This window comes from Mandrillus leucophaeus, unplaced genomic scaffold, assembly GCF_000951045.1.
Source record: "Mandrillus leucophaeus isolate KB7577 unplaced genomic scaffold, Mleu.le_1.0 Scaffold145, whole genome shotgun sequence".
Classification (NCBI taxonomy): Eukaryota; Metazoa; Chordata; class Mammalia; order Primates; family Cercopithecidae; genus Mandrillus; species Mandrillus leucophaeus.
This window is the reverse complement of record NW_012101421.1, coordinates 3,950,439-3,970,760: the sequence shown is the minus strand read 5'-3', so window position 1 is coordinate 3,970,760 and position 20,322 is coordinate 3,950,439. Positions and strand designations below refer to the sequence as shown.

Here is a 20,322-nt window from a genome sequence, read left to right as displayed (position 1 = left end):
ACCAGGGCCTGTTGGGGGGTGAGGGGCAAGGGGAGGGATAGCATTAGGAGAAATACCTAATGTAGATGATGGGTTGATGGGTAAAGCAAACCACCATGGCACCTGTATACCTACGCAGCAAACCTGCACATTCTGCACATGTATCTCAGAACCTAAAGTACATATATATATTAAAAAATCTCCCATCACAATGTTGTTCATTATTGTAAGGACTAATACCTCCACTCTTCTCACCCCTCTCTCCCAATGTGACATTAAGATCTGTTCAGCCTGAGTTATCTTTGATGTCAGGTGTTTCCCTTGACCCAACAGGCAACATTATAAAGTTGGTGTGATCATTTCCTACATATGTGTACCAAAACTTCCAGAGCTGAATGTTTGTACCATTGTTTCAGGGGTCTCTTCCTTGCTAATTCATTAGATTTACATATTATGTAGTATATATAATTAATGGGTGCATTTTTCCATCCAAGGGCACTTTTTAAAAATTATAATTTTATAAAATCTCATTTATATAAGCTAGAGAGAAATGTTAATGGTTAGAATTTTTAGAGCTGTATCAAATAAGGGGAAGACTTGTATTGGCAATATCAGTTATTCATTGTCTTAAACTGTATCATGAAGCTCCTCATACCTGTGTCTCTCAGCTTTAGCATGATAAAGGAGTTTTAGAAATTCTGCTCATGATGGCATTTGCACATTGTCTGAAAGGATTCTAAATTAGGCATTGCAGGTTCAACATTAACATTGGTTGAATAGATGAAAATTGTTGGTAGAAGGAACACCATGTCCTTTAGAGTCCAACCACAGTACATTAAAATGGACAGATGAGCAGTCGAGATGACCTCTGAGACAAGATTGAAAAGGAACACGTCTACATAAATAAATGAGAAGGAAATGAAAATAGCAAGGCCCTTCTATTTAAAATAACTAAATGAAGTACCAAAATGATTAAGTGAAAAGCGACTTTAATACCAAGGAATCTCTTTAGAACGAATGGAATTGTTGAGATAGAGTGAACTGATTAGTTATCAAGAAAGACAGACACTGGGATCTTGGTCACATTGCTTTCCAATACATCCAGTATTTATTATAGGAAATTTGAAATGTTCAGATCATAAGGCATCTTCAAGTAGCAAACAACCATTACTAAAATAGAGAGGTCAGATCTTTCAACTGTAGGTGAAAAGAACCAAAATAAAGTAAATCAGAAGCTTTAGATTTAAATGTGAATGCTGGAATGAAACTGATTTAAATGTGAATGTTGGAATGCGATTAAGAAGTTCTTATACTATACATAGTAAAATTTGTGAAATGAGGATATTTTAAAAATAAAAATAATACTTGGGATATATCTGAAAATTTAAAAATCTTCCCATTAATTTGATATGCAAAATGGGAAACTTGACAATGATTGTGTTAACAGCAATGAATTAATGTTACAATATTCAACAGCTGAGGATATAGTTTTAAATATATTAAGTTTAATTTTTTTTTCAGTTTTTTAAAAAAACAAACCTTCAAGTGAATGACAAGAGAAGACAGAGATAAGAGAAATTATTTTCAAAAGACACATGTGATAAAGGATTATTAGCCATAATATACAAAGAACTTTTAACTCTCAACAATAAGAAAACAACCCAGTTAAAAAATGGGCCAAAGATCTGAACAGACACCTCACCAAAGAAGATACAAAGATAGAAAGTAAGCATATGAAGAGATGTTCAACATCATTAGGGAACTGCTAATTAAAATCAGAAGTATACACCTATTAGATTGACCAAATTCTAAAACACTGACATCAAATGCTGGAGAGGATATGGAGCAACAGGACACTTATTTGTTGCTGGTGGAAATGCAAAATGATACAATTACCTTGAAAGACAGTGCAGCAGTTTCTACAAAAGTAAACGTATTTTTACCCTATGATCCAGCAATGACACTCCTTGATATCAGGTTGGGGCAAAAGTAGTTAAATCAAAAAGTAATGGCAAAACCGCAATTACCTTTGCACCAACCTAAAATATTTACCCAAATGAGTTGAAAATTTATGTCCACACAAAAACCTACACTGGATGTTTACATCAGCTTTATTCATAATTTTCAAAACAAGGAAACAACAAAAATGTCCTCCAATAGGTGAATACACCAATTAAATGTGGTACATCCAGGCAGTGGAATATTACTCAACACTAAAACAAAATGAACTATCAAGCCATGAAAAGCCATGAAGGAGACTTAAATGCATATTACTGAGTGAAAGAGGCCAACCTGAAAAGGCTACACACTGTATGATTTCAACGATATGACATTTCGGAAAAGGTAAAACTATGGAGCCAGGGAAAAGATGAGAGTGAGGTGCGGGGGAGGGATGAATGGGCAGAGCACAGAGGAGTTTTAGGGCAGTGAAACTATTCTGTATGATATCACAGTGATGGAAACATATCATTTATGCATTTTTCAAAGCCCATAGAATGCACAACACCAAGAATGTACCCTAATGTAAACTGTGGACTTCAGGTGATGATGGGTTAATGTAGGTTCATTGATAGTAACAAATATACCATTCTGATGGAGGATGCCCGTTGTGTGTGTGTGTGTGTGTGTGTGTGTGTGTGTGTGTAGGCAGATATATAAAAACTGTACTTTCCACTCAATTTTTGGGTGACCTAAATTGCTCTCAAATAAATTTTACTAAATAAATAAATGACACACTGTATGATTCCATTAGATAAAGTTCTAGAATAGGCAAAATTAGTTAGTAGTCATATAAGCCATGACAATGGTTTCCTCTGTTGGAGGAATGACTGGAAGGTCACATGAGCAGGACTTCTGGAGGCATTGGTAATCTACTTCTTGATCTTATTGGAAGTATACACTTTGTGAAAATTCATCGAGATATACACTTACTTGTGACCTCTTTGTATGTATATCTCAATGTCTTAGTATAAAGTATTTTAAAAGTAAAAAACACCCTGCCCAACTTTACATTTAAATTTAATTTCTTAGGAAGCATTTGTTTTCTTAAGAAGCAAGTAATCCGTGTTCATTTTTCTTCCAATAATTTTGGAAGAAATTAATGAAGTATTGATGGATTAGTTAGGATTCAACCAAGGGAAAAGTAAACATTCTAAGTATTTAAAATGATAAACTTTAATACAAGGAAATGATTACAAAGATGAAAGAACTGAGAAGCTAAATTGGGAACGGTGAATCAAATTAAAGATGAGCAGTCTCAGGAAGCCAAAGGCACTATCACTCATGATTCTCAAGGGATAAAAGGGAAGAGGTGGTGTTAATGAGGTTCAGGGTTCAGGGTCACTGGAAGAAGCTGGAGGTAAGGTGTAGGAGTGGAGGGGAGGCTGTGGCTGGAAAATACAGCCCATAGGGTCAGTTCCTGTGGAATGAACAGAGGTGGGGCAGGGCAAGGAATGGCCCTGAAGGTAACAGGCACAGATGGGCACACGTGGAAAATAAAGGATTCAGAAAATAAGTTTTTCATTTTCATTTTCTTCTTCTACAGTACTGTTACACTAGGCAAACTGATTTACTGGTATTTTTGATGGGCACCAAGTTTAGCTTCTGGGAACTGCGTTCAACACACATCTTGTAAATAAATAAAATTACCATTTTAGTTCTACATCCAATCTCCATAAACCAAATTTATACACGTGTAAGTTTATGAAAGCATTATTTGCCATCATTTTGAAGCTAATCAAAAGTATTAAGGAAGCATCTCTGCCTTTCAGATTAGATTTAGACAGTGGCCAATGCTCTGTCAGCTGCATTATTTTATTGGAATTGTAAACATAGGTATATGCTGGTGTTCTGAAGATCACCTTTCTTCAAAGTACATAATAAAGCCACACTTTGAAAACTAGACTTAGGAGGAGGTAGAAAGCCACACAATATCCTCAGTATGACCACCACTCACTTTCTCCATTCCCCTCTATTCTGCTGAAAAATGGTGACGGCATATATCAGACTAATATTAAAGCACCAATTTTAGGCTCTTCTGTTTTCTAACATGGAAAGGTGATGACATATGATGATGTAAAATATATTTATTCATCCATTTTATGGCCAGACAAAACAAAGCTTAATGTGTGTGTGTGGGGGGGGGAGGGGTGCTTAATTGTACATAGCACTTTAAAAATTTAGCACACCTGCCTTCAACCATGCCCTACTTTTAATTCTAAGTAAAATCTCCCAATAAGCAGCATCTAAAATGTTATCCCTATCTCAAACACAGATTTGTTAGTGATTAAACCATTATCATCACCATCAAATTTTCATTCAGTTTATGCCATCAAAAATTTTGTCTCATTCTGGTTTATTACTCTGATATTAAGTACATTTTATATTTTACAAATCATATAACCTTTAGAATAGAATGAAGCATTTTGGCATTTGCTTAATAGAAACCAGGAAGTGACGGTCAAGACAACTTCCATGTTATAGAGCTCACAGTTCAGATGGTTTCTGATAATAATACTAACAATAAATAAACAAAAAATAAAGAGAGTAAGTCTTTCATTGTCTGGAACCTCACTAAAGGTGCGAAACTGAAAGGCATTGATAATATTTATTTAGCCATCTTGCTCCACCTCAGCATTGATAATATTTAAACCCATTTTCTTTTCAGGCAAAGGAGAGGATCACTTTAAAGAGAAACAGTTCAATATTCATCTTAAGTTCTTTGTCTTAAACACACTCACCTAAAATTCAATGAAGGGACAGCATGAACTTTTCAAAACCATCTATATTCTTTGAAATGGCAGTTGATTATGGCACTTAAAGACTTCCCAAGCACTTCATCCAAGGATTGGTAAATCCTATTTATCTGCAATGAGAAAGTAGACTTTTATTTAGCTAAGCAATTCACACTTCTATATTTATTACACAAACAGGAAGCCAGAATTGGCAGATCTAGAACATATGATATTTTATAAATCCCCATATCCTCTATTAATAACGTATGCAATTTGGAACTTTGCTTTTCATTTGGTATAAGAAATATTTATAAAAATAGACATTTATGGTAGAAGTCATTTCACTGATGAGGACAGTGAGTCCCAGAGGGATGAAGTGATCATCCAAGATTTAAAAGCTGGTTAAAGATAGAGAGTGACCTGGAACCTCGGGTTCCTGATATAGCTCTATGGATTTAGTTGATTGTAAAACCAGAAATGAGAAAACATAGAATCTTCTTTGTTTTCCAAGCAGATAGTTTTCTGGAATATTTTATTGGCACAATTTTTACTAAAGCCAAGTAAAGTAGTACTAAGATCAGAACCCTTGGACTAACATTTCCTCTGATGGATTGAGCTTGAGCAGTCTTAAGTAGATACCCTGTAAGAGTGGACTACAACAAGGTGGACTACAAAGGCAACCTAATGTTACTTAATAATCCATATGATTATGTTGTATAGTAATAACATATAAATTGTAAATATTTCACAAGATTGGCTGTTAATTTTTCTTAACTAAGCTGAATGATTTTATATGCTTTTGCCTTCTGAGAAAATTTCTAAATGAGAACTGAAAGACACAGCTCTAGACTGCCCTCCCCAATGCCCAAGATCCCCAACCCTATGCCTGGGAGTGACCCAGGCACCCCACTCATCATCTCCCCTCAGCCAGTCCTCCCCAGTGTTCTCTTTCTCCTCACCCTTTCCTCCTTGCTTCTCCCTGTGAACAAACAGGCTGGGTGTTACTATCCCAGGTGCCAGATGGCTTGAAGCAGCAAAACTTTGAAGCTTAGGGAATCTCATGTTAAGATGAAGGAAAAGTGTGGGGAGGAGGGACACAGTAAAGTAAAAGGGACAAGGCATCTGGTGGCAATGGGGATGGAAAGGAAAGGGATGGAAGGAACCCAGCTCTGCACCTTTGCTGAGTGATGGGTGCCTTCTGCTTCTGACTCCCACCCCATGCTTTCCTCTCCCAACCCAGGTTATCTAAAATGAACACAATAATTATTTTAGCTTTCATGACTGGGTTCAGGCTTCCTATGATTTGAGGTACATAAAGAAAATTCTATAACAAAATCTTCCCCTTCCTCTTATCTAAGTTATCAGGCATGTTCATTATTACGTGAGGTTTATTTATGATATGGTTTTGCTGTGTCCCCACCCAAATCTCTCTTGACTTGTAGTTCTCATAATCCCCACATATCATCGGAGGGGCCCAATAGGAGATAATTGACTCATGGAGGCTATTATCCCCATGCTGTTCTCGTGACAGTATAGGGGCTTTTCCCTCTTTGCTCGGCAATTCTCTCTCTTGCTGCCACATGAAGAAGGACGTGTTTGCCTCCACTTCCACCATGATTGTAAGTTTCCTGAGGCCTCACCAGCCATCTGGAACTGAGTCAGTTATACTTCTTTCCTTTATAAATTACCCAGTCATGGGCAGTTCTTTATAGTAGTGTGAGAATGACCTAATACAATTTAATATGATATAAAGAGACTTTCACTACACAATTAACCACTGTTCTGTGACATTCGGACCCAACAGTCTTTCCCCGTGCTATGATCCTAGGCACACACATCTGTTTGACATTCTTTGAATTAAATGTATTATTACAACATTAGTACTTTCAGATATTTTTTGTTTCTTAAAGTACATGCTATTATTTCTTTTAAAATTGGAGTTGGAGTAGATTAGACCTATGTATCTGAGAATACGTTATGTATTAAAAATATTTCTTCTCATGAACACAGCTCTCTAAGCCATAGTACCTGGAAATAAATGAAAATCGCATACAATCTAATGTATTATATTTTCACCTTAGGCTATATCTGTGTATATAATAAAGTGAGATAAACTTATATCCAGCTCTATCTGGTGATATAGAATCACTCAAGAAATCACCTGGTATTGTTCTAGGGACCTCTTAGGATTTGGCTGCTGGTTGTTGCTCCTGTACCTGACAATTTTGGGAAGGATGACTTGCATATTTCTTTTTTCTTTGTGCAGGTCCAATGGATTACTCCAGACTGCAGTAGATTTGGAGGGAGCCTAAACAATGCTCAGATAGAGACACTGTGTTAAAGTACCACATGGGTGGTCCAGGTTGACATCTTGACCAGGATCTGTGATTCATAAAAGTTGCACCTTGGGTGGTCTCTGGATCACAAGCCAGCTTTAGATTCTGCTGTTCCTCTTCTACCAAGAAGTGGCCCCATTTCACCCCATATACCACAGATAGTGATTAAAAGAAGTTAGCTGTCTAATCTGGAGGCAGATCCATCCCTACCATTCTTGGCTTCTATCCTGCATGGCAACTCCAGAGTATGCAGAGTTAAATGCCCTCAATTCTTTCTACTCTTTCTTTCACCTGAGGGTGGCAGCTTCCCAAGCAGCTAGTGAATTAAAGGCATCAATCCTACTCTACTCTTCTGCAGCCTACTGGACACTTGCAAAGCAAAACTGTCACATGAACATTGGGTGGGAATAAAAATGATACCTTTCTCCATTCTCTCTCTCTTTGAGACAAGGTCTTGCTCTCTCACCCATACTGAGTGCAGTGGCATGATTGTGGCTCACTGCAGCCTCAAACTCCTCAGGCTCAAGCAATCTTCCCATCTCAGCCTCCTGAGTAGCTGGGACTGCAGGTGCTCAGCACCACACTCAGTTAATTTTTGTATTTTTTGGAGATGAGATTTTGCTATGTTGCCCAGGCTGGTCTCAAACATCTGAGCTCAAACAATCCGCCCGTCTCAGCCTCCCAATGTGGTGGGATTACAGGCATGGACCACCGTGCCTGGCCCCTTCTCTCTTTAAATTCTTATTTAAATTACAGGTCAGCTAACTTAAATTCTAGGATGGCTGACTTGTGGTTAGAAATTAAATTTTAGTGTCATGGTATAAAATAAAAATATTGTATTCTTTACTAAGCTCCCATAAAAGCTTTCAGCCAGGGTCTGGACTGGAGTTAGGAGCCAGTGTCTTACCACAGAGTACCATAAAGAAAGAAGTATTTCATTTATTTTGGGTGCTGCATTTTAGGCATATAGGTTGGATGGAAGTTGCAGGAGTCACATTTTTGCTTAATAAGAGGACCCCCTCAAATTGGAGGACGCAAAAACAGAATGGGCCACCTAAAAAGGTAGTGATCTCCATATCAATGGTATCAATTTAAATAGAGGCTCAATAATCATTTGTAGTGGTGGGATTTGGTAAAGCATACATGTTTATCACACACTTATTATACACAAGTTGGGATATGTAGTCCTCTCAACCCAGATTCTGTGGGACCTAGCCAAATATTAGACTGGAGAAGAGTTAACCTTTGTGTTATTATTCCTATTTATGCTTGGACTGATGTTCCTACCATAAATAGCACTCTGTCCTCACTCTCTATTGTTTATTTTGATATATTCCCCTGTACTGCCACTACCTGATTATTATTTATTCATTGTCTCTTCACACCAGAATATAGCTCCACAAAGGCAGCAACTTTTTTCATTGTTGTGCACCTGACGCTTAGAATGATGGCTGGCACACAGTGCGCCTGCAGTAATATTTATTGCATGAACAAATAAATGTATGAATGAACGTATATTTTTGGTTGTCACCAAATTTAAATCTAAGAAGTTTGTATTTTTCTTTCGCACAAAGATTTGCGAGTCAGATTAAAGCTTCTAGATGATGATTTTATTTCTACACAGAATAAACAAGATAGGGTGAAATATATGATTAACCAGCAAGAATGTAGTAAAAGAAAAATCCTATTACACTTTCTTATTTGAAAATTTGTCTTCTTTTTCTTACAAATATTTGGTTCAATTTCCTTTCTCTTACCCCTGTGAACTTGCACCATATTAAAAATAATTTCATCACAATCTGAAGAATTCATGATTATTTTATTCACACTAAAAATATAAGGAATCCAAGCAGAAATTTTAGCTACTTTCATTATTATTCAAGAATGGGTAGCCTAAATATTAAAAGGAGGAATAAAAAGGTGCTCTCCAGGACTTCTTTTGAGGGTATGACTTTTGTTCAGTGGTTCTCAATCAGGGTGATTTTGCCCCCAGGGGATACATGACAATGTCTGGAGACATTTTTGGTAGTGCAGGGTGGGTACATGCAACTGGCATCTAGTAGGTACAGGTCAGGATGCCGCTGAACATCTGGAAATTCACAGGACTACCACCCCCCAACCCGCAGCCAAATAATGAACAGTCCAAAATGTTGATTGTACCCGGGTTGAGATACCCTGGTAGGTGGTCCGAGTTCCTTTGAGTCCTAGTACTATTCTGTAATTTTACCACAGGTCCCATCCAGACCTCTGAAGTTGAACAAGGTAAGTCTAAATTCCCTTTTGAAGCTTCCTGCAACTCTATATACCACGTGAATTCCTTCCTGCACCTCCCAGCTGTGCTCTTAGACCCTCTCTGTATTCCAGTCCTGAGTGCTGCCACACCACTCTTGGGACGTCTTTCATTGCAGCACCTGTTATCATTTTAAATTACCGTGAATTTTCTTATCCCTTTATAAGAATATGTGCAACTCTGGGCAGAGACTTATTGCTTGTTTCTTCATCATCTCTAGCACATAATTTTTAATGATGAATAGCCATCATCACTAAATGTTTGTTTGAATAAATGATTGATGGTGGAACAGTTAGCAAACACGAAGCTCATGTTTTCACATCTGGTTCCTGTACAGAGTTGCAGTATAAACTTACGCAAGTAATTTCACCAGATTATTAGTTATCGGCCTAAGAACGTCAAAGTGGCTTAGAAAGTTGTAGTAAAATGGATTTGGAATCATGGCCCTTGGACTAAACCCAGAATCACCCCAGACACAAGGATATTAAGTCAGAGTCAGGGAGAGGATGGCTGAGAAATGGGCTTTTTGGACAGTTAAAAGCTGGAAACAGAATTAGTGCTATTGGATGCTTAGGCATCCTCTCTATTTTAAGGACTTGTTCTTGTTGACACAGAGCTCAGTATGAGAGGCAGAAATGTCTTGGGTGTCTTTACTTCCTATTAAGGGCATAGCTTATTTCTTCAAGCCCCTAGGATGAAGGGGCTGTGGCTGTGACGGTTTAGTTGTTCACATCCAGTGTGGCACCTTTGCGGAAGGGCAAGATCACACAGTCAGGCAGGCCTCTCCCATTAGGGATTCTGGGCCCGAAGGAAAGTGCCATTGAGACTGGCTGCATCAGCTCCTATGCTGGGCGGCAACCTCATTTCTGTGAAGTTTTTAAATCTTTGGACAAATAATCAGGGAAATTAATCTAATCTCAGAAGAGGTTGTGCATCTATAATTTGTTTCCATCAAATCACAGCCCAATGGTTGCAGAAACATGTGTGTACTTCACAATTCTGGGTATCCATATAGGCCACTACTGTGCCTCACTTTTCAGATACCTACTTTAATACTTATCTCTGATAGAACTTAACGAGACAGCAAGAAGATATTTGAGAAGTATAAGATAGTAGCAGAGAATTCGGTTTTATTCTTGATATTTCGCCAATAGAAGTGGATAAAAAGTTGTACCTTATCACTTAGGTTAAAGTAAGATAAGGCAGAGAGAACAATATTTGTAGAAAATAGCTGTCAACAGGAAAAAATATATGCCTTCAGCAAAGAATGTAGAATTTTTCATGCCACTAGGCCGAAGACCTGCTGACATTCAGGAACACTTAAGAAATAACATGATGGCCTGCCTGTCAATGTCAGTTCAGCTGGGTATCCAGTCAACTGTTTTAAAGGTGCTGAGAAAAATGAAGGTGGTTTATAAAGGATTTACCAGCTGTTTCTTGCACAGCATTTTTTTTTAATTTCTGAAAGACTGACTCTGTGTGTCTTTCTGTTGCATTTTATTGTAAGGTTAAGACAGTTGGTTATTGAGATGATACTTGCATTTTTAAAAGGTAAGGTGGCTCATGCCTGTAGTCCCAGCACTTTCAGAGGCCAAGGCAAGCAGATCCCTTGAGCTCAGGAGTTCGAGACCAGCCTGGGCAACATGACAAAACCCCAGTGATTAAGTTTACTTAAGTATTTCAGAAATTGTGTAGAAATAAAAAAAAATAATAATAATACAAAAATTAGCTGGGCATGGTGGTGCATACCTATGGTCCCAGCTGCTCGGAAGGCTGAGGTGGGAGATAACCTGAGCCCAGGAGGCGAAGGTTGCAGTGAGCCAAGATTGTGCCACTGCATTTCAGCCTGGGTGACAGAGTGAGACCCTGTCTCAAAAAACAAACAAACAAACAAAATGTAAAAATAATTGGGCTTACATGCTAATACTTATTAAAAATCAAGTTTTATTAAAAATAGATAAGAGACAACAAACATGGAGTTTTTAAAGTGCGTGTGTGTGTGTGTGTGTGTGTGTGTGTGTGTGTGTGTTTTAATCAAAGTAACTTTCCTTTTAGGAAATGTGGAAAATACGATAAATTGTGAACAAAATTAGTATCACCCACATTCCACCTCACAGGAAACCCCTATGAAGATTTTATACATTTACCTCCAGTTACACACACACACATACACACACACACACACAGAGGCATATGTTTGTGCATATATACACACACATCATAATTTTTAAGAAAGTAGTTGAAGACTGTAAACTATATATAATTTTGTTTTAATATTTGAAACTTTTATGTCCTATTAGCAATCTATACATATTCAGCATGAATACTTCCTCCGTTTATGGCTATGAAATTATTTTTATTCAACTTGCTTATTAAAGGATATGATACATATGACGATCTGAGACATCAGTAGTGGCTGAATGATCCTTTAGTTTATTCACATACTTTATACACACATTCACACAGAACACATGTCAGCTACATTTCAGGGTAAAGCAGTAAGTCACTATTTCATTTTTATATTAAGGTTTATTTTGTTATAGAAATTGCTACTGTACAAAACTCAGGCATCCCAAAATATCAGAAAAATAGGAGTCACTTTCTTAGAATACACTTTTAAAGGGAGTGATTATCTCATTTTGTATCTTTTTAAAAAATACAATTGAGAAACCAATGAGAGTCTCATCGTGTATTTACCTACACAAATAATCACTAAACGTAAGTATCTCAGGTTTTCTTAGATGAAAATCTCCTTTTATGAATGTAAGTAGGGCAATATGCAACTAAAACCAAGTATAGATAAATGCCACCCCACAGTGATGAATCTCATTAAAGCTTTACATTCTCCATGTTGAAATTAATTCCAAGGCAGAAAGATTCATGTATTTTTGCTGATCAGGACAAAAAAACAGTGTTTTCCCAAGTGCAGTCTTTTGTCTCCTGCATCTCATTACACCCACCAAATTGGCCGAAAAAAGAATCAAATTGAATTTTGCAGGTTAAGTAAAAATGTGTCAAAGGTTAGTCTAACTGGCTTTTAAAAAGCCATATTTGTAGTTACCTGCAAGCAGTATACCATAGAGTCTATTGAAATCTCTCTGATACTATGTGATCATGATTTTGCTCATCATTTCCATGCATTCATTTGTTGGAGAAGCCCACTGCACACTTCTAAGAGACTGATACAGTGTGATCTGGTATAACTGTCTGTTGATACTATGATGTAAAGTTCAATTAGAAAAGAAGGAAGGAAAGAAGAAATAAAGAAAGGATAAAACCTTATAAAACTAGATATAGAACAAAAAAAGGCAAAATAAAAAAAGATTTTGTAGGAACTCTATCAGTTACATTAATAACACAAAAAACAGGGTGAGTGGAGAGGAGAGAAAACGTTTGCAAGCAGAGTACCATACTTCCCACAAATATAATGAATAAGTTTGTACTGAGCATAGGTAATTCCACATTTTTAAACATCATTCTTCTCTAATATGCATTAAACCCCAACCATAAAGCTTGCTTTCATAAAAAATGTGTATGCAAATGTAGCAGTTATTTGGACACAATTTCACTGACAAACTCTTAGGCATGAAAATCAGATTTTTAATATTTTGCTGTCATTGTTTGTAATGTATATTTTGTTTCCCTAAGGAAAAAAATATTTGTGTGCAAAATATGGGTGGTTGTTTTCTTAGACAAAGAGATACTTTTACTGGAAATCATAAAAAGACAGAAGCATCTAATTCTTGGAACGAATGCTCAGGTCTTGCCCATTAGTGGTGCATTTCTACCTTAACTGGTGGCCTTGCATATGACATATGCCTTAGCAGCCACCTGAGGGTTACTGAGAGCTTGACTTAGCATTTTCATCTGACTCCGGGGAGATGAGTACCTTTAAAAAAAAAAAAAAAAAAAAAAGAAAGGAGAAGGAGAAGGAGAAGGAGAAGGAGAAGGAGAAGGAGAAGGAAGAAGAAGAAGAAGAAGAAGAAGAAGAAAGATAAATCATTTAACTTGGTATCAATAAATTGCCTTGCTACTTTGGGGTTAAAAAAAGTGATCCCGTATCCTACATCAGAGGTTTTTAAACTTTTTGTTCTGAAGACCCCAAGAGCTTTTGTTTGTTTGTTATACCTATCAATATTTACCCTATTAGAAATGAAAACTTACAAACTTTAAAAATATTTATTTATAAATTCACTGCAGATAAAACCCAAAGCTACTTGGAAAGCTAATGGAAAGTTAAAGCTATTGATACGTGTACTTGCCCTTGTATCTCTGTGATAGACCTAGGCTGTCCCCCAGACACCTTCCACCTGTCTGTTTAGACCCCTTCCTCAAACCCTATTCTCACCCCATAACCACACCACCAGTTTGGAAGGCTAGTGTAGCAGAAATGAGACATATGGACATCATATAACTCAGCATTCAGGTTGTGGAGTTCATTTTATCCCACTTGCATACTATTCTAAGTGCATTAACCCACCCCATCTTTCCTCCCTTGATTCTCATTATACGTTTAAAATTGATTTAATAAGCCATGTGATTGGAGCATCTTAAAATAATTGGTGTATAAATTCATTTATGTGACAATGATAAACCCATTACATGTGACATAAATAATATATATTTTTAATAAAATAGAAATATTTTCCAAGACAAAATTTTGGTGATAAGCATGGTTTTACATTTTTTGGAAATCCCCTAATATCTGGCTTAGTGGAAGATAGCTAGATTTATATCTCTGCTTCTGCACTTAATCTACTGGAATATGTTTGGGTTGACAAATATGAAGACACTCCAGGCTCACATAGACATGTAGTTTGAAATGGCAGAGTCTTTTCATAGCCTTTCAGATTATTATGGACAGTTTTCTTTGATACAACAGTGAAATTCAACAACTGATTTTTCCTTAAAAATAGAATGTGGAATCTGAAACATATGTCTATTACAGTAAACTCAATTATCTGTCTCATACTTGGTATAGTTTTTTAAAAAATCTATATATGAGTTTATGACAGAATGAATTGTTCTGGCTCACTTAGTAAAGCAGATTTCCCAAATGTTTACATTTTATTTTCAATAACAAAAAATCACTTTTGTTAATATCACCACGAGTCTCATCAGAAAGGTACTGAGAAGCTGTCAAGCTTATAGTGGCAGATGTAGGCTTTTCAAAATTCTAATTTCTACTTGAAAGTTTGAATTTTATCATTGTCAGAAATTCCTATCAGTTGTTTTTCCTGAAGTGACAAGCTTACTTCACTCATTTTCAAAAAAAATTTGTCAAATACCCTTGCTGAAATAATCATAGTTGTCTGCTCATTGTTCTTTTAAATAAAAATGTTCTATGAAAGAAGTGACTAGTTCCACTTGTACCTTGAACAATAATACTTGGAGACAACTGTTGCACTTCAACATATTTCCAAAGTGCTTTATGCATACTTCCCATTTCCTTGCACTATTAAAAAGATGTGGCCAGGCATGGTGGCTCATGCCTGTAATCCCAACACTTTGGGAGGCCAAGGCAGGAGGATCACTTGAGCCTGGGAGTTCAAGACCAGCCTGGGCATAGCAAGACATATCAAGACCTTGTTTCTACAAAAAAAGAAAAAATTAGCTAGGCGTGGTGGCATGCACCTTTATGTAGTCCCAGCACCTTAGGAGGCTGAGATAGGAGGATCGCTTGAGCCCAGGGGTTCACGGCTGCAGTGAACCATGATTGTGCCAATGAACTCCAGCTTGGATGATAGAGTGAGAGCCTGTCTCAAAAAAATAAAATGTAAAAATAAATAAAAAATAACATCATTTACACTTCCAAGACTTAATAACATGCTGCTGCTGTTGCTTGCTTTGTTTTTCACTGGAAGTGCATGGAAGTGAAGAAATATAACTACCAGTAGAGCTTGGTGCCATTGCCTTCAACCTCTAGTAATGAGGTTCCAGCAGTTTTATTTACCATTACTTTTGCATATCTGTGTGAATGTCCACATTGTGAAAAAGGCAAATAATATGTTAGTTGTTACTAAAATAGTTTTAACCTCAAGAATCCTGGGAAAGTGTCTTCATGTTGAGAACCATTGTCCTAAAAGGAAGGGCATGTATTAAGGTGGCTGAGACAAGTCTCTGAGGTTGAATAACACAGTTGTTCCTCAGGGTTAAAGGATATCACTTAGCGCAGAGTCTGACACAACTGTCAACTCAACAGATGTTAGCTATGATTACTACTATTTATAGTATTTCTTTTTCAGCTCAAGAAGCAATGATATGAGTAAATCAGAATATCAGCTGTGTGTTGGAACTTATCCTACCTAAATCCAAATTTTAGTTCTGCAGTTCTTCTGTGAGTACAAGCTACATGCAGATACGTTTTTCCTGCTATTTTGAGCAGGACTGAGATTTTGTCCCTCACATGTCAATTTTGCAAATCCTCGGGTAATCAGTCATGAGAGATATTTCTCAGTCACTGGTTAGTGGGGATAACTGAGAGATGGTATTTGACTGGGTCCCAGGATCACCCAGTCCCTGATCTTCTTCCTGCCATAGCATGTTTGGGAAGCAGGTATTTCCAAAGGGTTATGCTAAGCTCATAGGGACATCTAGCTGATGTAAATGATGGAAACAGGTAAGTGTAAGTCAAGGAGACCAGTCACATTGTGCCTGCATATTTTACTCTTAGGAATATTTTTTACTGTCTCCAAGAAATGTGTTCTTCCTCATTTTCCTTGAAATTACAAGAGGCTTGCTTGCTATTTTTACCATCTTTGACTTGAATACAAAAATTAAAAAACAAAACAAAACAAAAAAAACAGTCCTTAACAACAAAATGATGCAAGCTTGATAATAAGTAACAGCTTACATTTAATCTTGGTGTTAGAAAAATAGAGAGTGGTAGTGATGGAGTTGAAATGAAGAGTGTGTGCCTTGTTTATAGAGAGAAGCTCCCTCTGACTGCCACACAGAGGTGCAGATATATAGTGTGGCCACATCTTTCTATTTTCAAGTTCAGGGTGGAAATCCATATATTTATGTGAAATTTTCCAATTTATAAATGTTGCCCCAAACTGGGTAGGCCACATAAAATATGCCCGGCAGGGTTTGCAAGCTGCCACATTTTTGATTTCTCCAAATATATAACTTAATTTCCCTCCATGATCTCACTCACCATTATCCTCTGCACTTACCTCTGTCACCTCTCCTATCTTGGGGCAAAGAGAGTGGGAATAGTGGATGGAGAGGCGCCTTTATCTCCCTCTAGTGGTGAAAATATGCCAAAACAACTAGCTGAATGCTCATTCATCCTGTTCATTGAAAACTCATTTATGTGAAACTCATCCTTTGTCTGATTAAAATTAGCAAAACAGACTCTGGCTATTATGTGTGAGATGTGAACTGAAAGGAAATATTATTACCAGTGCAGATTAGACTCTGGGGTAAAAGAAGCCAGAAAGAGGGAGCAGGGATATCAGCCCAAGTAGGAATTTAGAAGACTTAAGCGTTCCAGACCTTGTCACCAGGAAAAGAGAAGAATCTGAAACCTTGTACTCTAACAGGAGGCAGCGCCATCAATACATACTGCAGCTGGAAGGCATACGTTAAATTTTATTGGTAAAGTTGAGTATAGTGTGAATGATCAATGTATCCGCTAGCTAGAGCAGTATCTAGTAAGTGCTGCTAATTTGATCCCTGTTTTAAGTATTTAACAGTACCTTAGCTCTTATTAATTAATGGAGAGCATCTCATATTCTTTGTTTAGAAGCTTCACTTGGGGAAAATGTTTTCAGGGTGGAGAATGGAATACATTTTGCAAATAAACAGAATTTCAAATAGGTTAGTAACACAGAGCTAATAAATGATACTGAGAAAGATAAAAAGTAGATATCATAATAATTGTTGACAAAAAGAGTCAAACTCTGAAAAATATTTGAAAAGATAAATTTTGAGCCAAATATGAGTAGGCAATGGTCAGTGACACAGCCCTGTCTCCTAAGAGCATGTGCCCAAAGTAGTCAGGCTACAGCTTAGTTTTATACATTTTAGGGAGACATAAGACATCAATCAATACATGTAAGATGTACATTGGTTGGGTCAGGAAAGGTGGCACAACTCAAAGCAGGGGTGGGGAGCTTCAAGGTCATAGGTAGATTCAAACAATTTCTAATTGGCAATTGGTTGGAAGACTTAAGTTATTGTCTAAAGACCTGGAATCAACAGAAGGGAGTGTCTGGGCTAAGATAAGGGGTTTTAAAGATCAAGGTTCTTATTATGCAGAAGAAGTCTCCAGGTAACAGGCTTTAGAGAGATTAGATTACAAATGTTTCTTATCAGACTTAAAAGGTGCCAGACTCTTAGTTCTCTCCTGGATGAGAAAAAATTACCTGGAAAGGGAAGGGGATTCTCTACAGAATGCAGATTTTCCCTATAAGCAATAGCTATGCAGGGCTATTTCAAAATGTGTCAAATAAATATATCTTAGAGTAAAATACTTTGATATCTTTCAGGGCCTGCTGTCTGTCAGGTGGTGCTATACTAGATCAGGCTTGAATTTGGTGACCTATTGCTGCAAGTCTTAAGATCTCTGTTTTAATGTTAATGCTGGTCAGTTGTGCCTGAATTCCAAAGGGAGGAGAGTATAATGAGGCATGTCTGACCCCCTACTTCCTCTCATGGCCTGAACTAGTTTTTCAGGTTAACTTTGGAATGACCTTGGCTGAGAGGAGAGGTCCGTTCAGATGGTTGGGGGGCTTAGAATTTTATTTTTAGTTTACACAGCTTTGCTTCATTTGGATGCCCATGCTGTCTTAGAACACTACCCAAGTATATGCCTGTAGGTCAAATGTCGACTTTCAAGGATGATTCCCTCCCTTTATACTCATTTCTTTGCCTTCTGCCCTCCTTCATACACTCAGATAATTTAAAGAACTGAAATACAATCGCTTTTAAAGGCTCGATACTTCATTATACTTTTGTTTTGAAAACAGTTTTTGAGTTGAGAGTATGTCAGCAAAAGCAGCCAAAAGAATGTGGATGTTGTTACAAGGTCAGCTTTTCAGCAGCCCTCGGCAGCCATTACTGGCATTCTGTCAAACAATCACCACTGGCAGCAGGGCCATTCACAGGCAATGAGTCAGCAGCTCTGACAACACTAAATACGGTCACCGGTTAATGCGCAAGATAACAGGCTCACATGCTCCTTCAGAAAGGGCTGGTGAGAGGAAACATTTTATTTTTCAGGTTTATTTAGAAGAAGATCAGGATAGGTTGTTAAAACCCAGATGTTAAATGAGTGTGTGTGTGTGTATGTGTTAGAATCTAGACTGAAATATTTATACATATGGATTTCTTCTGTAAGGAAAAACATGTTCAAACTGAGAGCTGAAATATCTGAAGCTAGGCATTCCAAATAAGATATTGTTGTACAAAGAAGTGCCTGCCTTATACCTGGGCTGTCCAGTCCAGTAGTCATTGGCTACATGTGGCTATTGGGCAGCTGAAATGTGGCTAGCCCAAATCAAGATGTGTTGGAAGTATAAAATCTATACAGGATTTCAAGCATACAGTACAAAAAAGGAATAAAAAGACCTCATTAATAACTTTTTATATTAGTTACTTGTTGAAATAATATTTTTGATATATTGGACTAAGTAAAATATATTCAGATTAATTTCACCTGTTTGTTTTTCCTTTTTTAATGTGGCTACTAGAAAATTTATAATTACATATGTGGCTTGCATCCTGTTTCTATTGGATAGTACTACTTTAAAGGAAGATATTTGATATCATCTCCTTCTAGTCATAACACACACACGCATGCACACAAACACACACACATGTGTGTACAGTAAATGGATAGGAAGATAGTAGGTGTTTTAAAAATGGAGGCTGTGAAATTCCACTTAAGGTGCTGATTTGAAGATCCCCATTCTCTAAGCTAAAGAACAGTGCAACATAGTCCATAGCACTGAAAGATATTCTACCCTGAATTGTCATTAGGCCTCAGCTGTGGGTACAGCGGAGAAAGAGTGTCAGCCACATGCATTTAATTCTGGCCATTTTATTAAGAAAGAAAGGGCACTGTTCAAGATGCTGAGAAATGACACTCTCACAGAAGAACAAAATGAGCTCTGTAGAAATAAATTAGTGTTGTTCTCTGGACTTTCCTGTTCTGTTTTAGACTTGAATGCTCTTAAGGCTGCTTTGGTGGTGGTGATCAAGACAGTATTATAACATATTGGGCTAAAACTTTGACTTAATAAGGGTTTTGATAAAGGCCACGTGCAGTGGCTCAAGCCTGTAATCCACCGCTTTGGTAAACCAAGGCAGGTGGACTGCTTGAGATCAGGAGTTTGAAACCAGCTTGGGCAACATAGCAAAACCCCATCTCTACAAAACTACAAAAAATAAGCCAGATATGATGGTACACACCTGTTGTCCTAGCTACTCGGGAGGCTGAGGCATGACAGTCACTTGAACCTGAGGGGCAGAGGTTGCAGTGAGCCAAGATCACGCCACTGCACTCCAGCCTGGGTGATAGAACCAGACCTTGTCTCAAAAAACAAACAAAGAAACAAAAGGATTTTGATAAAAGCAAAATTTGGATACTAATTTGGTTGTTTAATCAGCTACTGAAAGATTGTAATTTCTAGATTTGCCTGACTATGTTTTTGTGCTTTGAGTCTGATTTGTCACTGTTAGTAAATTATCCCCCTAAATTCTGGCTAGTGTTCAGGGATTCCTAGTAGCCTTTCTCCTGTATCCTGCTGCATGCTCTCTCCTTTTTAGTTTCAGTGCTTGAATCAGTTTCACTAGTCAGCTTCTTTAATCTTCTTCTTAGCCAATATCTACTTTGAAGACTTTGGAGTTTTGGAGTCAAACAGAGACTTGCCAATTTGAGACTCTGAAGTCAGCCAATTCTCCTGAAATTTCTCTTTCATCCATTTTAACTTTAACTATTGACTTTAATTTTTATGAGCAAAGCTGGAAAGCAAGT

General features: G+C 37.3%; 1 protein-coding gene across 8 annotated transcripts in view; it reads right to left on the bottom strand.

Moving 5' to 3' along the window:
* The window catches only part of DTNA (dystrobrevin, alpha), a 396,613-nt gene that overhangs the window by 213,089 nt on the left and 163,202 nt on the right, over nt 1-20,322 (bottom strand). For all 8 annotated transcript variants that reach the window (XM_011974402.1, XM_011974405.1, XM_011974411.1 and 5 more), the window contains exon 2: nt 4,719-4,843. The gene's annotated coding sequence lies outside the window, so the exon portion shown is untranslated. The remainder of the gene's footprint in view (nt 1-4,718; nt 4,844-20,322) is intronic.